Genomic DNA, 17,066 nt, shown 5'->3' on the forward strand with positions numbered 1-17,066 from the left:
CCCTGCCTCCCTTTCCCCTCAGACACCCACACACCCACTGCAGACTCAAGAGTGGGCACCTAGAGGGCTCCAGAGCGCCCAGCCTCTTCCCTCAGCTAGGACTGTGCAGGCAGTGGCCTCATCCTGGTGCTAGGTCAGAGGGGACAGGTCGAGTCACTTGTGGGGGATCCTGCTCATCGGATCCTGTTCTCAGGGCAGGGTTCCCAGGGGCCTAGGCATTTCTGAGGCCCTGCCTACGGGGCGCCTGGCCTGGGACGGGGTTCGAGGGCATCATCACCATCAGCCCAGCACAGGGAGAAGCTGAAGGATCCGTGCTTGGGTCCCTTGGAGCGAGCATAATAAGGAAGAGAGTTTTGTGCCTGAGTTTGGCTGTGTACCTTGCGTGCTAGTGGCCGCGGCCGCACAAGTGGCTGTACCTGAATGTGCTTACACAGCATGTGGATCGCACGCATGGATGTGTCGGTAGGCACGAGGTCTTGGGGGATGGGGGCTGCTGGAGTCCAGGCTGTGTCTGCAAAGCTTAGAAAGAGGCATTCCTTCTTCTGGGTCACTGGTTGCTCTGTGCCTTGGAGACCGAGGTGTGAGCTGGGCCTCGGCGAGCTCTGCCCCCTCCTCCAGCCCTTCGTGCACCCTCTGTAGTCCGCACACTCGACTTCTGGCCGTGATTCTATGCGTTGGCTGGGATGTTACGGAAGGTGCCTTTATTATCGAGAAACGGCTTTGCTCTGGGCAGTCTTTTCTCCACTGGCGTGCGTTTAGCTGGGAACTGCCCCTTTCCCAGCCCGGAGTTCTGGATGCCACAGCCCCAGATATCTGCCACTCTGGAGTTACCGCAGGTCACGCCATGCAGAGGGGGCGCGAACCCCCAGTACGTGTGCACCGAGGAGGGGAAGCTGAGTAACTCAGAGGGCACGCGTGCCTGTGAATGTTTGGGAGTGCGGGAATGTTTGCGAACATTTGTGTTCGTGGGAGAGAGCCTGCCCAGAGTGTATGTAGGTGAGCATAGGTGTGGCCGTTGCAGGAGGGCGTAACTAAGTGTGTCTGTGGGAGCCGTGTAAGGGGTTGGGGGTACAGCTGGCTTCCTTGCCCTGGCTCCCTGGCCTCACTGGGCCCCCTTCGGTCTGCCTTGCAAAGGGCTCGCCCCCACCCCTTCTTGTCCCCTGCTCTAAATGACTGCACTTCTGTCGTCATGAGAAACAGAAGTGATGACTAAAGCTATGTGGAAGGCCACTGCTTTGTAAGCGATGCCATGTTGATTAACATGTCCCTTTCCCTACTTGTCACCTAGGGACAGCACAGAGGGGACTTATTCAGCTCCAGGGACCTCCTGGGTGTGTGTGTGTGTGTGTGTGTGTGTGTGTATGTGTGTGTGGTGGGGGGGGGGTAGTCAGTGCTGACGTTTATGGAAAGCCAGAGCACTTTTAAGGCCCTTCTCTCCCCACCCCCTCCACCCACACCTGCTCCCTTCTCCCCCAATCTTGAGTTTTCCCAGCTGAAAAGGAGATTTTATTTAGAATATGCTACAGCCCAGACCCACTGGCAGCCTCAGGAGGGTAGAGGAAGAGGAGTGGTTAGACGCCTCAAACACCTACTATGAGCCGGCACTTTACAAGCCTTTCATTAGCCCGTGCCCTCCCTCCGCCATCCGTCAGGACCATGCTACTGACCTCCTGCCCGTTGCTTTCTCTGGCCTCGCTTCCTGATGCAGACTGATGGGGGGATGGGGGGCAGCTGGGGCAGTGTCTTTCTTTCCCAGACCCTGGACTTGCTCTCTTCTACCAGCCAAAGAGGCTAAGCCGGGTTTGTGCTGGGGTCACCCAAAGAGATAGGAACCAACAGAGCCCACCCTGACCCTAGGCCCTTTCTACCCTGTCCACTCGTGGTTTTCACCCATGTTTCCATATCTGTCTCCAGGAAGGGTGGAGAGCCATTCCCTGGAGCCCAGACGCATTGTCTAGGCACCCCTTTCCTCCCTCCTTCCCTTCTTCTTTTCTTCCTTTTACTTACGTGGATTTATTCCACAGGTATAATCGTTATGTGAGGTGATATATGTATGAGGTTAATTAGTAAGTATTGTTTGCTGTAGGGAAGTATTTGAAGCAACCTAAATATCCATCAGTAGAGGATTGGTAAAATAATTTGCCCCGGAATAGGATTTATGCAGCAGCTAAAAAGCATGTTCTAGGGGCACCTGGGTGCCTCATTCGGTTGAGCGTCCGACTTCGGCTCAGGTCATGGTCTCATGGTTCCCGAGTTTGAGCCCTGCGCCTGTCAGCGCAGAGCCTGCTTTGGATCCTCCGCCCCCCTCTCTCTGCCCCTCCCCGCCTTGCGCGGTCCCCCAAATAAATAAATATTTTAAAAAATGTTCTCAAATGGCAGCATCTCCAAGATATGTAAATGCCCACTGATAAAGCAAAAGGAGTGTGCATGGGGTACCATTAGTTTAAAAGAAATGCCTAAAATGTGTGTGTATTTGTTTGCAGTTACTTCTGATCTTTATAGGATACAAAAGAAACTGGTAAAAGCCAATTCTTCAGGACTTTTTGAGTGTCACAGCATGCTTTCCACCTCCCTGTGCACCTGGCTGCCCCCCTCTAGGTGTAATGCTGTCGTTCTTACATGCTTAATGTCCCCCTTGCAGTGGGGTTCCTGGAATGGAGCACCAGGGTCCCTTCAGTCCCATATAGACCAGGACTCTCTCATGCATGTTTTGGCCACTGTTACTTCTGTCATTGTGGCCCAAGACAGCACTGGCTTTTTTTTTTTTTTTTTTTTTTTTTTTTTTTTGGCAACCAAGAGTTGGAAGCCCAGCTTCCCCCCGGATAAGGGACCCTACAGAAGGCCCTACTGGTGGTCATGCAGCCTGGGCTTGGATGTTTCCAGAGTTGGGAAGCTCACTACCTCCAAAGTTGCCTCGTCTCTTCTGAAACAGCTCTGCATTTTAGTATTTTCTTTGAAGTCTTATCTCCTTGGAGTTCCTCTGGTGACCTGACATGTATTTGGAGCCTTACCCCCCTTGCGTGCCCCTTTCTCCCATTATTATGAAAAAAAAAATGCAGGCTTATAGACGGTTAAGTGAATAGTATAAGGTATACACTCTCCATCTTCAACAAGTATGGTATGGGTTGAATTCTGTCCCCTCCGAGTTCCTATGTGGATGTCCTCAGCCCCAGTACCTCAGGGGGGTGACCTTGTTAGAGATAGGGTCTTTACAGAGGTAATCAAGTTAAAACGAGGTCACTGAGGTGGGCTGGCATTCCTATAAAACCCATTATGACTGGTGTTCTTATAAAACGAGGGGATCTGGATCCAGACACACACAGAGGGAAGATGCTATGAAGGCACAGAAAGAGGATGCCATCTACGGGTCAAGGAGAGAGGGCTCGGAAGGAGCCAACCATGTTGACATCTTGATCTTGGATTTCTAGCCTCCGGGAGTGTGAGACGATACACTTCTGTTGTGTAAGGTGCCCTGTCAGGGGTGCTTATTAGAGCAGCCTAAGCAAACTCCTACAAATGATAAACTCAAGGTCCGTGTCGTTCTGGTTGCCTTTCCCAGGCACTCCCCGCCCCATTGCTGATTTGAAGCAAATTCCAGACCTCACACCTTCTCTCAAGTGACAATTTTAGGATGGATCTCTAACAGGAGCCCTGTAGCAGCTTAACCCGCAATACCATGATACCTTAATAATTCTATTCTCCATGAGGTCATGCACTGATTTCTGAGTACACATGGACATACACCATTGCCCTATCGGGTGGCAGCTCCCCAGGGGCATGAGCGGAGAGGCGGCCCCTCTGGGACACAGGGCAGGCCCATCTGCAGATGCTGATGCCCTCCTCCCATGCGGAGAATTTCCTTCCAAGAAGATCTCTGTGTGTATGTTTTGGGGGGGGGAAACATGGGTGCTTTGGCCTTCCTTCGTGGGGACCAAAGATCCTGAGGTTGCCACTCTGGCCATACTGGGCTTGAGGATCTTAGGAAGGAACTTTGTCCCTTATCTGGGGTCTGGTGCCTGTGGTCATATGCCTGTCCCCGTGGGCTGCCAGCACCTTTAGCCACCTCTTTTCTTGCTGTGCCCCAGCACGGCGTACCCCTGGGACCCAGGCTCCAACAGGGTCCACCAGGATAGCTGAGCAGTGCCTGGGCAGGGCTACTGTTACATTCTAGAGCCAGCTCCTTGGAAGGGCATCCGGGGAGGGATCCACCAGGAGGGTCAGCCCAGGGCGGGTTGCTCTCCGAACCGCTCCAGAGGGACCTTTCTGAGCTCCCCGGCAGCCAGCTTGCTTCCAGGGAGTAGCTGGGCCGGGGCTGCCTTCCTCTCTTCTGGCCTCCAGGGGTCCAGGGCCCTGGAAAGCACGGCCATGGGGCCACAGCCTCTCCGAGCAGAGCTGAGCCTGGCTTCCAATTTCCTCCGGCTGTGGCTGCATTGCTAAGTAGTGTCCTGGCAAGCAATTACACCCACGGCTGCTCAGTTGCACCCTAAGCAAATTAGGTGCTGATCTGAAGGTGTAATTAAGCAATAGCAAGTGCGGTTTAGCAATGGCAAGAGCCCTTCCTCATTGGTGTAGCAATCACAGGCTGAAAAGCTGATTCAAAGACGTGTCGGGGGCCTGTTTTGCCTCCACAACCCTCCCTATTCTAAGCCGAGGCAAAGCGATGCCTCGCAGCCAAGTTCTGTTTGATTTCTAAATATTGGGGAGAACCTTTGGATGTGTCAGGGTGCTAAACATAATTAGCATTCTTTAGGAACAAAATATACAACAAGCCTGCTATTGTTTCCTTAATTATATGTCTTCTGATATAAAACAATCCCTTGGTGTTGGTGATGTGCTGATTAATTATCCCAAACAGTTCTTTTTGAAAGTTAGGAAATGTGTCTCTTGACCTCCTTCTCCATTTCAAGGGAGCTAAACCTCTCACGTTTCCCGCAGAGCACTGTGGTTACCTGCACCGAGAAGGTGGAGGAGAGATGGTCGTCTGCGCTGTGATGGGGCCAGGCTGGCCTGGGGGGCTCTCGGGGGCCTCGCAGGCCTCCGGGTGAGCACAGCTGGGGGACTCTCTAGACCGACCCCCTGGAGACGTCTGCAGGCCCTCCGAGTGCCCCACGCAGGGGGCCCAGTGGGGGAGGGACGCGAGGGGATAGAGCTGCCTGAGAAGGTCCACAAGGCTGCAGCCAGGACAAGGGCCTCGGAGCTTGGTCAGGTGTGTGTGGATGACACTGTGGGCGCTGACCGGAGAGAGAGGCCCCTCCAGAGAGCTGTGTGTGTGTGTGTGTGTGTGTGTGTGTGTGTGCGTGTGTATGGGTATATGGGGTGTGTGTGTATGGGTGTGTATGGGTATAAGGGGTGTGTGTGTGTGTGTGTGTATATAGGAGATGGGGGATGGGTAGGGAGTTTTCCTGCTGAGGATTCCTTTAAGTTCCTCATCTCAATCTTTGCTCACAAGGGCCTAAAATGCCCCTCTCTGTCCCCTTTCTGGCCCGTCACACCTTCCTTGTGCTTTTAGGGCAGGTTCTAGTCCTTCCACCTCCAGGAAGTCTACCTGGATTCCCCAGCCAGCCCTCCGGGGTCTCTCTCCATACAGAGTCTGCCATCATTTCTCAGTCTTGCTGTCCCAAATGCTTACCCGTCTCGAAGTGGGCAAATCCAGTCTCTGCAACGGGCTCTAAGATGCTCGGGGTAAGGGTGGGGACAGGGCCAGCCTCGCCCGTCCCTGTTGCTCCTTAGCGCCTGGCTCTAGCCGGACCTGCTCAGCTTTTCCCCCTCTAGTCCTCCTTCTGCTCTCTCCTCCCTTTTCCCTCTCTCAGCCCTGGCCCTTTTGTGTCTCCTTTCTGGTCATTTCTGCTGGTGTCTGTGAGTCTGTGTGTCTGTCTTCCCTGCCACATGATAAAAAAATATCTGAGGTGGCCCTCAGGGAATAGGATTGAGCTCAATTCACGGTACATTTGAAGTACAAACAAATTATAAGGTAAAAACAAAGCTGTAAAAAATCAATACTGCGGAAACCATGAATTCAGAGTCAAAACGGGGGAAGTTAGAACATGGATATGCTGTAAGATACCATTATGGTTTCTGTGTTAGCAGTGACAGTTATTAAACGTGCTCTGTGCTGGGCTCAGAGCTTTATGTCACTGGATCCTCTCAGTAATAACCTCAGCTGCGGGGACTCTCTTATCCCCATTTTACAGATGAGGACACCGGGCTCAGGGTGGTTCAGAATCTTGCCCAGGGTCACACAGCGAGACGTGACGGAGCAGGAATTTTAGCCGAGGCGCTGTCTGACCTTGAACAAGCCCATCTGCATCCTGTACAGAGGAGTGACAGGCTTGGCTTGGGGGGGGACCTCACGGGGCAGCAGCAGTCAGGGGAGGCTTGGGGAGCAGGATGCTGGGAAGGGCGGAGGTCGCTCAACCCTGAATGACCCAGCAATGTCAGGAGGGAACTGAGAAGTGATGGGGGAAACACTGGGGTGGGGGAGGGGGAAGAGAGCAAAAGCAGATCCGGTCAGAGGGTCCTCGGAGGAGGTAAGATCCCACCTGGCAGGGCAGCCCAGGCAGCCCCGAGTGTAGGAAGCAGAACCCCTTACCCCCTCCCCACAGGGGAGGCTCCTTCCTGGAGAGGAAAAACCGCCTTGTCTTGGGGCGCACCTGGCGGCCCCGCAGGGCCAGGCATTGGGTTTCAAGAGCACCCGATAACATGTCCGGGGGCAGTCCCCTAGGGAGGGGGCTGTGTTCTGCTCTCTGTCCCCTGAACTGGCTGCCCACCAAAAAACTACTTACTTTTCTGAAAGCAGGTAAGTACACAGTACACCTATGTGGGGTCGGGGGCGCTGGGACAAATGGCTGCTGAATTAAGTGGCTGGGCCGAGCTGAGGATGGGGGGAAGGTGGTGGAGGGCGGGGGGGGGGCATAGGGAAGAGCCATTCAGAAGGAAAGAGGAGAAAGTGTCTTGTCTCAAGGGGCGAGTTGCAAGGCAGGGCTTACAAGCTAGAAACACGATCTCTTCCCTCCTCCTGTCTAGGGCACGAGTCTTGGAAAATCTCTTAGTGAGGTGAGTTTTAAAAATCTTCGCTGCACTTAATGACTCGGGCAAGAGGAGAAGTGGGTAGGAGACACAGCTGCCTTCAGCTGCCTTTGACTTGGAGAGAGAGGGTTTGGACCCTGATGATTTGATTATGGCCTGTCTCTTTTTAAAAAAAATTTTTTTACATGTTTTTATTTATTTTTGAGACAGAGCATGAGCAGGGGAGGGGCAGAGAGAGAGGGAGACACAGAATCCGAAGCAGGAGCCAGGCTCCGAGCCGTCAGCACAGAGCCCGACGTGGGGCTCGAACCCACAGACTGTGAGATCATGACCTGAGCTGAAGTCGGACGCTCAACCGCTCAACCGACTGAGCCACCCAGGTGCCCCGATTATGGCCCGTCTTAACGGGTCCTCCCTCACGCCAGCCACTGAGGCCTCCGAAGAAGTGGCTCTAGAGCCCAGCTTGTTCAGCATGAGGATGCCCTCTCCCTGCCACTGCCCGGAGTGCGCGCCTCTCACCCAGCAGGCGTGTGACCTGGGGCAAGGCTCTCAGCCTCAGTTTCTTCGCCCACGAATGGGGGCAATAGTAAAACTCATGACATGTAGTTGCTGTGTAAATTAAATGTAAATTAAACGAGCCCAGCGTGCAGCAAGAGCTGAGGGTTCCATAAATGCCAGCCACGATTACACTTATTTGGGGATCGAGTGGCTGCCATTGATTACTCAAGATCAGCTTTCTCTGGACTGTGCCCTCCTCTCAGAAAGAGTCCGTTTTGCAGTAAGATGAGTCCTGGACTCAAACCAGGGGGCCCTGATTCTAGTTCCAGCGCTTTCTCTGATGGCTGTGTAACTTTGGGGGCGTCCCTTCCCCTCTCTGGGCTTCAGTTTTCTCACCTGGGCAATGAAGGAGTCGGACCAAAAGGTCTTCTCAGCCCGGTAGGTCTGTGATGTTCCTTGAAAGCACGTGTAGGGTGCCCCAGGAGGAGCCTCTGACCAGCCCTCTGGGGGGGGATCTGGCAGGAGGGATCCTAAGATAAAAGGAACAATTCCAATGGCAAAGGGGATTGGAAAATCTTTCCTGTTAGCGTAACTCACCCGGACCCCCGGTGAGTCTCCCCGGTGTTACTTTATTCAGAGATGGGTGGAGACCGCACTGGACGGGCTCCTACCTGCCCACACACAGAGCACGCTTCCAGTGGGCTTGGGGCACACACAGGCACACTGGCGGGCACACACCTACACAGAGCTGCTTAGCTGGTCTGTGTAGAAACCACCCCCTTCGCCCTCACCCAGCGTGTGCTGTGGTGTGGTTAGTGGTCACAGAAGGCCCGGCCCCTGGAGCAGCGTGGCCAGATTTGGCAACCGAAGCTATAAGATGCCCAGGTAAACTAGAAAAAGGGCTCTGCAAGGGCTGAATGTTCGTAATCTATCGACAAAGGCTGAAGACTGGATGTGGAGGACGCCCAGCAGGTGTAAGATGTTCTGATGCAAGCCATGCTTGGCCATCCGATCCCGGAGGCCCCGAGGCTGAGGTGAACTGGACTCAAATCTATGGAGGGCCTCCTGGCTTGGAGACAAGCGGTTCATCTGGAATGCTCTCTGGCTGGGGACTTGGGGGAAAAGGGAGGAAATACAGGAAAGGGTCAGGGACGGTGCTTAGGGCTCTGTTGGGGGAGGGAGGCCTGGCTGCACTGTCTTCCGAAAGCTGGTACCCCTTCCTCCGTCACTGGCCATCGCCCAGCGCCCTGCTCACCACTCTGTAGGCCTGCTGTTTCAGCGATGGCTGCTATTCCAGGGTGGAAATGACATAGAGAAAGGACAGTGGGAATGACCCAGCTGCAGTCCCATCCCAACCTCCACAGGTGCCTAAGGTAGGGACAGCTCTTTCCTTCCCTTCCTTCTTTCCTTCCTTCCTTCCTTCCTTCCTCCCTCCCTCTCTCTCTCTCTTTCTTTCTTTCTTTCTTTTTTCTTTCTCTTTCTTTCTTTCTTTCTCTCTTTCTTTCTCTTTCTCTCTTTCCCTTTCTTTCTCTTTCTTTCTTTTTTCTTTCTCTCTTTCCCTCTTTCTTTCTTTCTCTCTTTCTCTCTTTCCCTTTCTTTTTTCTTTCTCTTTCTTTCTTTCTCTCTCTCTTTCCCTTTCTTTCTCTTTCTTTCTTTTTTCTTTCTCTCTTTCCCTCTTTCTTTCTTCCTCTCTTTCTCTCTTTCCCTTTCTTTTTTCTTTCTCTTTCTTTCTTTCTTTCTTGCTCTCTTTCTCTTTCTTTCTCTCTCTCTCTTTCTTTCTTTCTTTTTCTCTCTCTTTTCTTTCTTTCTTAGAGAGAGAGAGACAGACAGAGAGAGAGAGAGAAAGTGCATATGCATGAATGGGGCAGAGGCAGAGGGAGAGAGAGAGGGAAAGAGAGAATCTCAAGTGCTCTTGGTGAGTGGCCCTTAGCTGTGTGCTCGGGGGCTGAACAGACAGACTCCCAGGAACAAAAAAAAGGATATGAGCATGCGTGGCCGGGATGGAGTTTGAAGAGCTGGGGAGCCTCAGCTCGTCACCTGCTCAGCCACCTCCTGAGGCCCAGCAGAGAGGAGACAGGTAAGACCCAGGTATTTGCCATCAGGTACCCTGGCCGGGAGGCCGCTCTGCTGAGAAGCTGATAGGCAGCCCCTCCCGGCTCACAGGGACCCTAGGTGCCCACCTCAGGCTCTGTCCTACTGCCCAGGGATGGGGAAGACCCTTTCTTCAGCTCCCGGATTCCATCTGGTTTTTATTTTCACGTGCAGCAGTGACAAATGTTACTAAAAGACAGAAAAAGGCAAGAGAGCCATACCTCTCCCCTGAGCTGGGTGTTTCATCGCTTCCTGTCCGCACTGCCAGACTGATGGAATTTGACATTCTGAGCTCATTAGTGCAGGAATCCCTTACAGCAAGCAGCCTGCCACGGGAATGTCACAAAGGGGCTTTAATTTTGGTGTCATTGAGAAATTTGGCTTCCAGGGAGAAGCTGTCTGGCAAGGCTGACCTCCATCCTGAGGCTTCCCCTTCCATTCAGCAGAGGGCTGGGCGCAGACCGGGCTCTGTGTCCCCTTCTCTGGTAGGAGGCCCTTCCTGGGTCCTGGCGACCAGCCGCGGGCCACCCTCTGCCTTGCATCTCCTAGACCCTGACCCTTAGTCAGAGTTAAAAGAGATCTCCGTCAATCCTGCTCCAACAATTTACATATTGGGAAACTGAGGCCCAGGGGGTGGAGGGGTTGGTTCAAAGTCATCAGCATTTCAGGGACAGAGCAGGTGCCGATAAGAGCATGGGGCCCGGAGGTGGAAGGATGAGGCTTCGAGCCTTGCGCGGCCTCTCACGGGCTGCGTGACCTTGAACAGCAAATGCCCTCACAGGCTGGCGGAGGTGATGGAGCTAATATGTCAAAAGAGCCTGGTACTGTGCCTGGCACGAGCTGCCTACCGCTGTGCTTGTCGTTGTCGTCGTTAGGCCCGGACCTGCTGATTTGCAGCGTGGCCGGTTAGTTCCCGGTCAAGTCTTCTCTCCAGCAAAAGTGAAACAGCAGCCGGGTTGAGGACCCCCCTGGGGCAGCTCTGCTCACGCTGTCCTGTGGCCTGGAGCTAAAACTGGTAGAAGCCACCGGAGACCAGACCCCAGGCCCCCGCGAGGCAGAATTTCAGCAGGAGGGAGAATGTCATTACTGTCGTCGCTCTAGCATGTTGGGCTCTAGAATGTGCCTCGCTGAACGAATGAGTGATGGAATGCTTGCCTGTTGATGTCTCCAGACCGGGGCCCTTCCAGGACTTTCCTCTAAGGCAGGAAGAGCGCGAGTTTTGGAGCCTGCTGGCCTGTCTCTTCATCTGCACAGGGGTGATGTTTATCCCGCAGGACTCACCGGGGGGACGTGTGCGGAATCTTTGGGCAGGCGGTTCTGAACTGGAAGCTGCTGCTGAGCCCACGTCCACCTGTGCCGACAGGCTCCTCCTTCCTTCTGCCGCCAGGAGACGTAGCACCCGCATTGTGCAGAGGAGGAAACCGAGGCCCTGAGACGGGAGGTGCCTTGCCGAGTGGTCCACGGCAGAGCCAGAGAGGGCCTCAGTCTAAACATCTGGGCTCCCAGGCCAGTGCTCGTGCTGCTGTGGTGCTTCCGTTTCAGCAGGCTGACAGAAACGGGGACAAAATGGATCAAGTCAGCAGTCTCTCGGTCCCCTTCCCCTGCCCTGGGGGATCATGCGCTCTCTGAGTCGTGAGCGGCCCTTTGGGTAGAGAGTGCGTTGGGTTGCCACCCCACGGATCTGGGTCAGCTTGAGGCAGGGCTCCAGGGAAAAGGGAAGAGGTCCCCAGCGGGCAGCATGGGCAATGGGGGTGGGAGCACTGCGACTCCAGGCTGGGGGTCCTATCCGGGCTGGCTTCCAGGTCAGACGTGTGGAGTTTGCTCCCCGAACGCCTCTCACGGGCAGCCCTCACCCCCTGGCTGGGCGCCCCCCGTGATCAGGATTTAATGAACTGGCTCTAGAATGCTCAGCGATCCGGAGGCATTCTTCACCGCTGTCCTGGTTGGAGCTCCGGGTTTGGTGTTTCAGCCCAAGCTGCTCCTCGTGTATTCTATTTGGAACCAGCAAGCCCCGCCCCCCCTCACCCCCCCCCCCCGCCTCCCCCAGAGCATTTTATCGGGTTATTTTGAATCAGGAACTTTAACAGCCTGCAGGGCGAACATAGAAGCCTTTAAGGAGAGAGAGCAAATGAAGTCAGCAAGGGGGAGGGCGCCGGGGAGAAGGGAGGAAATCCCAAGCTGCGTTTTGGAACAGGGCTTGATTATGTTGGTGACAGCAGGCTGCCTTTTGCAGGACAGGAATCTAGCCCCCGTGGTTTACAAGACGCTTTGCCCCACACAATTCTGCTTAAACCACACAACACTTCTGAGAGGTAGCCGTAGTTTGTTGGCCTTACCATCTTGATTTTATAGACTGTGGCTCAGAGAGGTGCAGAGACTTGCTTCGGATCACACAGCAAAGAGCAGGGAGGGCTGAGCTTTCTGATACCGGAGTATTCTCCCAAAGTCTCTACTTTCCTCTCTTGAGTTAGATATCCGCGGTGACTCTGCAGTGGGTGCCGGGGAAACTGCCCAGCACCTTGGGGACTCCCCCTGCCCTTTTGGTGTGACCACCGGCCTGCTTCTGTGTGCTGTGCTTTCAACGGATCTTTGAGGTGCCCAAGCCAGTTGCCCAAGCACAGGGCCGAAAGCGCCTGAAGGTTAGCAGGTGGCTCCTAGCCAGTATTTGCCCAGAGCAGGAGTATGGAAACCCAGCTCCCTCGCAGGACAAACTCCAAAGTGTGATTTACTCAGCGGAGCTCTGTGAGATCAAGCTGGCGCTGGGACCTCATCAGGAATGGCGCCCTGGCCTCGCTGCTCTCTCTTCCCGGTCCTACGTCACCCGCGGCTTCCCTCCACTCTTTCCTCGGAGCGCTTCTGTCATAAATCCCTTGTCAATGAATTCTCACCTCGGGGTCTGCTCCTGAACCTCACCTCACACAGGTCTGAACGAGGCTGGGGATCAAGACTGTGACAAGAAAGGGGACCAGGGAGGGAGGGGGGGTTCCTTTGCTCACGTCTGACCTTCGAGGGGAACACTTGGTGCGGCCGTGGCCAGCACAGAGGTGGGGAAGAGGTCATCTGAGAACGTGCTAGAATCTGTTGGAGAATGGAGGGTGAGCTTAGAGGGCTGAAATCTCATGCACTCTCCCGAATGGCGGAGGTGGGAAGCTGGGGAGTGGTCCTGGCGATGGGCAGGGGTGCAAACATGCCGGGTGTTGCCTTGGGGCTGAAACAGAGGGGCGCACACAGGACTTCTACTAAGGAGGCTGTAGGACAAAGCCTACGAAGGAAGGAAGAAGACAGGATTGGCAGAGGGAGCCTGGCCTGCCATATAATTGTAGCAGGGCCTCCAGTGGATCCCCTGGGGGCCTCTGGAGCTGGGCTGGCCCTTCCCGGGGTGTCGGGATCAAGGCTGAGGGTGGGGTCCTGTACTCCTGAGCACTGGCTGCCTCCGGGACGGGGGTAATCTTGGAGCAGGCAGCTTCCCCCAGCTTCGGGCAAGTTCTCGACGACTCAGCTGTGAGGGTTCTACAGACACCTGTTGCACAGGGTTCTACAGACACCTATTGACTGACCATTGACCTGTTCCCACCCGGGCGTTTTCTTATCACCGGTTCATCCGATTTTGGGGGGGACACGTTGTAGGAAGGAAACCTGCCTGCTTTCGGCCCAGCTGAAGCCCCTATGATTTCCAGAAAACTTCCTACCCTTTATAAGCACTGTGGGGGACAGAGGGACGGGCCAAGCAAGGTCCCCGTCCTCATGAGACTTTCATCCAGTCGCAGAGGCAGAGGCAGAGCTTTTGTCCGTGACACGTGAAAGGATGGTTCAGAGGAACGGCCGTCGCCACGGTTCGCACGCTTACTGTATGTCAGGCGCGATGCCTAGTTCTTTCCGGGCATTAGTTTACTTAGCCCCTCATGGCGGTTCTAGAGTCTTCACTTCACAGATGGACTCACTGTCCCATGAAGAGCTAGTAAGTGGTCAAATCGTAATTTTTAAAAGTTTATTTTTATGTACGCATGTACATATGAATGTATGTTATGTATGTAATCTCTGCACCCGACGTGGGACTCGAACTCACAACCCTGAGATCAAGGGTCACATGCTCCTCCAGCCAGGTGCCTTTCCAATCGGAATTTTTAAGTCAAGTGTTCTGACTCCAAAGCCCAATCCCTGATGAACCGCCCTCCTACTGTCCGTGTAGGAGCTGAGATGATGCTGGAAGTCCCCGTGGAGTAAGGTAAACAATATCGGAAGACTGCCTGGAGGCGGCAGCACTGGGTCTGACATCTCAGCATGTGTTTTAGGGGACGGGGATTTGCTTCAGGGTCTCCTAGAGAGAAAGCAGTCTCTCCCTGTGTAAGTCATTTACGAAATAAATGCTCTTCCCTCCAAGAAGTGTCCCTATATTAATCAGAAGTGTCGTGGGTAGGGACGCCGGGGCGGCTCAGTCGGTTAAGCGTGTGACTTTGGCTCAGGCCATGATCTCACGGTTTGTGGGTTCGAGCCCCGCCTCGGGCTCTGTGCGGAGCCTGCTTGGGATTCTCTCTCCCTCTCCCTTACTCTCTGCCCCTCCCCCTCTCGCACGCGCGTGCTCTCTCTCAAAAATAAATAAATAAACTTAAAAAAAAAAAGTTGAGTTTGTGAGTGAACGGTACCCCCAACTCCCGCGTGGAGGAGGAACTTTCCCGTCCACTCTTCAGCTTTTGCCGTGGCCTCCAGATTCCAACAGCTACATCCCACCCCTGCTGCTCCCGGGTGACGCACTGGGAAGCGTTTAGCAACTTGCCCTCTGACTTGTCGCGTTTGCCAACGACCTGTAGGGTTGCACCGGTTCTGCCGTGTGCACGTTTCCAGTGTGGCCAATTTGTGCTACTAACGTGCTGTCGTTGGTGGCGGAGTTGGGAAGACGTTCCCCGGGTGGCTCTCGTGAGCCAGAGTGAATGCCCCGGCAGATGCTGCAAGTTACCTCTTACGTCTGTGCCGTATCCACTGCCAGAGCTGGACTCTAGGGCTCCGGATCATTCTGGGAAGAGAAGTGATCCCCTGGGGTCCGTTCGGCGGTGGCCCAGTGGGTGTCCTCCGGAGAAGCCAAGGACGTGGATCGTGAAAGTCAGCTGTTCCCACAGCGCGGACCTCGTCCACCCTCGCTCTGCCCACCCCCCTTCCTCTCCCTCTGACACCTCCAGGGCTGGGATCTGCACCGGGCCCCTCCTCTGGTGCCATGATAACCCCTCACACGTGGACAGCATTTGGGGATTTGCAAAGCAGTCCCCGCGGCCGTTTTCGCATCGAGTCCTAACAACGAGCCCGAGCGGTAGGCTGGTTGGGCGTCACTCGATGGTCAAGTAATCTAAGGTTTGGAAGCTTTAAGGACTTGCTCAAGGCCACCCTGCCCTGTAACTGGTGGCAGAGCACGGCCTAAATGCCTGCAGCCCACCCTGGCACATTTCCATCTGGTTTGGGCAGCTGGAGCATCAGGAACATTCCAGAGTGCATCGGTCGGTTGAGAGTTGGGTTAAAAGCCACAGGGCCGGATTTACCCTCTTAACGTAGAAACATCCATGTTAAAAGTTCTGCCAACTCAGCCACTTTTTTTTTTTTTTCTCCATCGTTCCCCTCTTGGGTTTCAGCAGTAGGTGAAAACGGGGAGAAATCTGGGAGGAGGAGGGGGAAATTACAGCGTTCGTGGGTGACTCGTTCCCTTCCCCGCTGCCCCCAAACCCCAAGGGCGCAGGAGCCCAGGTGACCGCACGGAGGCAGGCAGCGGTAACATTTCAGCCCTAGGTGTTCGAGGTAGACGGCTTCTTGGGACAAGATGACAAAGGTATTTATTACAGGAAATCCCTGGCAGGGATGATCCGTGCTTCTCAGAGGGACAGCAAGAAAGGCGCTTTTGCCTGGAGCACTGGACTTCTGAGCCTGATCTGTGGGTGTCTGGCTGAGGCGCTGACATTCCTGCGGGAGACGCGATCGGCTCTTGCGATTAGGAAGCCTTGCGCGGTACACACGCCGGGTCCGGCCGGGGAGGTTTACACCTGTGACGTCGCTTGCGAGCTGCTGTCCTCTCGACTCCAGGCGGGAAGAGCTGCGGTGTTTGACCCCACTTGCAGGAAAGATACACCTGCCGCCCGGCGGACACGCCCCCTCGCCCCCCCCCCCCCGTGTCAAGTTTATCTTTCTTTTCGTCCAGTGTGGTGTTAAAATGTGGAAATCTGGGGGCGCCCGGGGACGGGGGAGCTCAGTCAGTTAAGCGTCTGACATCGGCTCAGGTCATGATCTCACGGTCCGTGAGTTCAAGCCCCGCGTGGGGCTCTGTGCCCACAGCTCACAGCCTGGAGCCTGCTTTGGATCCTGTGTCTCCTTCTCTCTCTCTGCCCCTTCCCCGTTTGCGCTCTGTCTCTCTCTCAAAAATAAACATTAAAAAATTTTTTTTAAAATGTTAAACTCTGGATGAATGTTTCCAAAACTTGCCTGATGGGGGCTTTGTTAAAAAATACATATTCCCAGGACCTCTCCCAAGTAGTAGGTTAGCGGGGTGGTGTTAAGAAGCTGCAGTTTTAGGGGCGCCTGGGTTGCTTAGTTGAGCGTCTGACTCTTGATTTCAGCTCAGGTCATGATCCCAGGGTCAAGGGATCGAGCCCTGCGTCGGGCTCCGTGCTGAGCACGAGCATGGGGCCTGCTTAAGATTCTCTCTCTCTTTCCCTCTGCCCCCTCCACAGCTCATGCTCTCTCTCTCTCTCTCAAAATAAAAATAAAAACCAAAGAGGCTGTAATTTCAACAATATCACCGGTAATTCTTGGGATTGGTCAAATCCCGCCGGTGTGGCCCAGTGCTTCTCAATCTATGGCAGGTGTTTGACTCAGCCCAAGGGCTCCTTGAGAACAGAGCTGCTGACCTTATCTGAGCTTGAGAATCTGCATTTCCAGCATATTCCCAGGTGTTGTGGATGCTGGGGGCAACCTGTTGAGAGCCACGGGGGTATAAACAGACCCTGGGGCCAGACTTAAACTGTTTAAACCTCAGTTTCATCATCTGTATTACGGGTTTGGTCTAGGATGTAGGTGTCTATTCATGCGCTCAATAACTACTAAATGACACTTGTCCCATTGCTGGAACCATCACAAGTACAGGACCCCACGCAGGGGCGCAGCAGGCGGGCAGTCTCTTCTCACTCTGTGGGCAAGAGTGGAGGATTGCCTGGGCGTCATTTGTCTCCCCAGACCCTAGAAACATAATAATGTGATCGACACCAGGACCCTGTCCTACTGTCCTCGCACCCTGGACTTTGTCTTCCCGGCACCCATCCCGATCCTTAACCACACATCCATTTGTGCGATGGCATAACACACCGTGCCTCCTGTGTGGATGGCATGCTTGGGGGGGGGGGCGGGCTCTGTCTCTGTGGCTTATCCCTGCTGAGTCCTCAGCACGCAGGGTAGTGCCTGACACTTTGTAACTGCTC

Source organism: Panthera leo, chromosome D2 (genome assembly GCF_018350215.1).
Source record: "Panthera leo isolate Ple1 chromosome D2, P.leo_Ple1_pat1.1, whole genome shotgun sequence".
Classification (NCBI taxonomy): Eukaryota; Metazoa; Chordata; class Mammalia; order Carnivora; family Felidae; genus Panthera; species Panthera leo.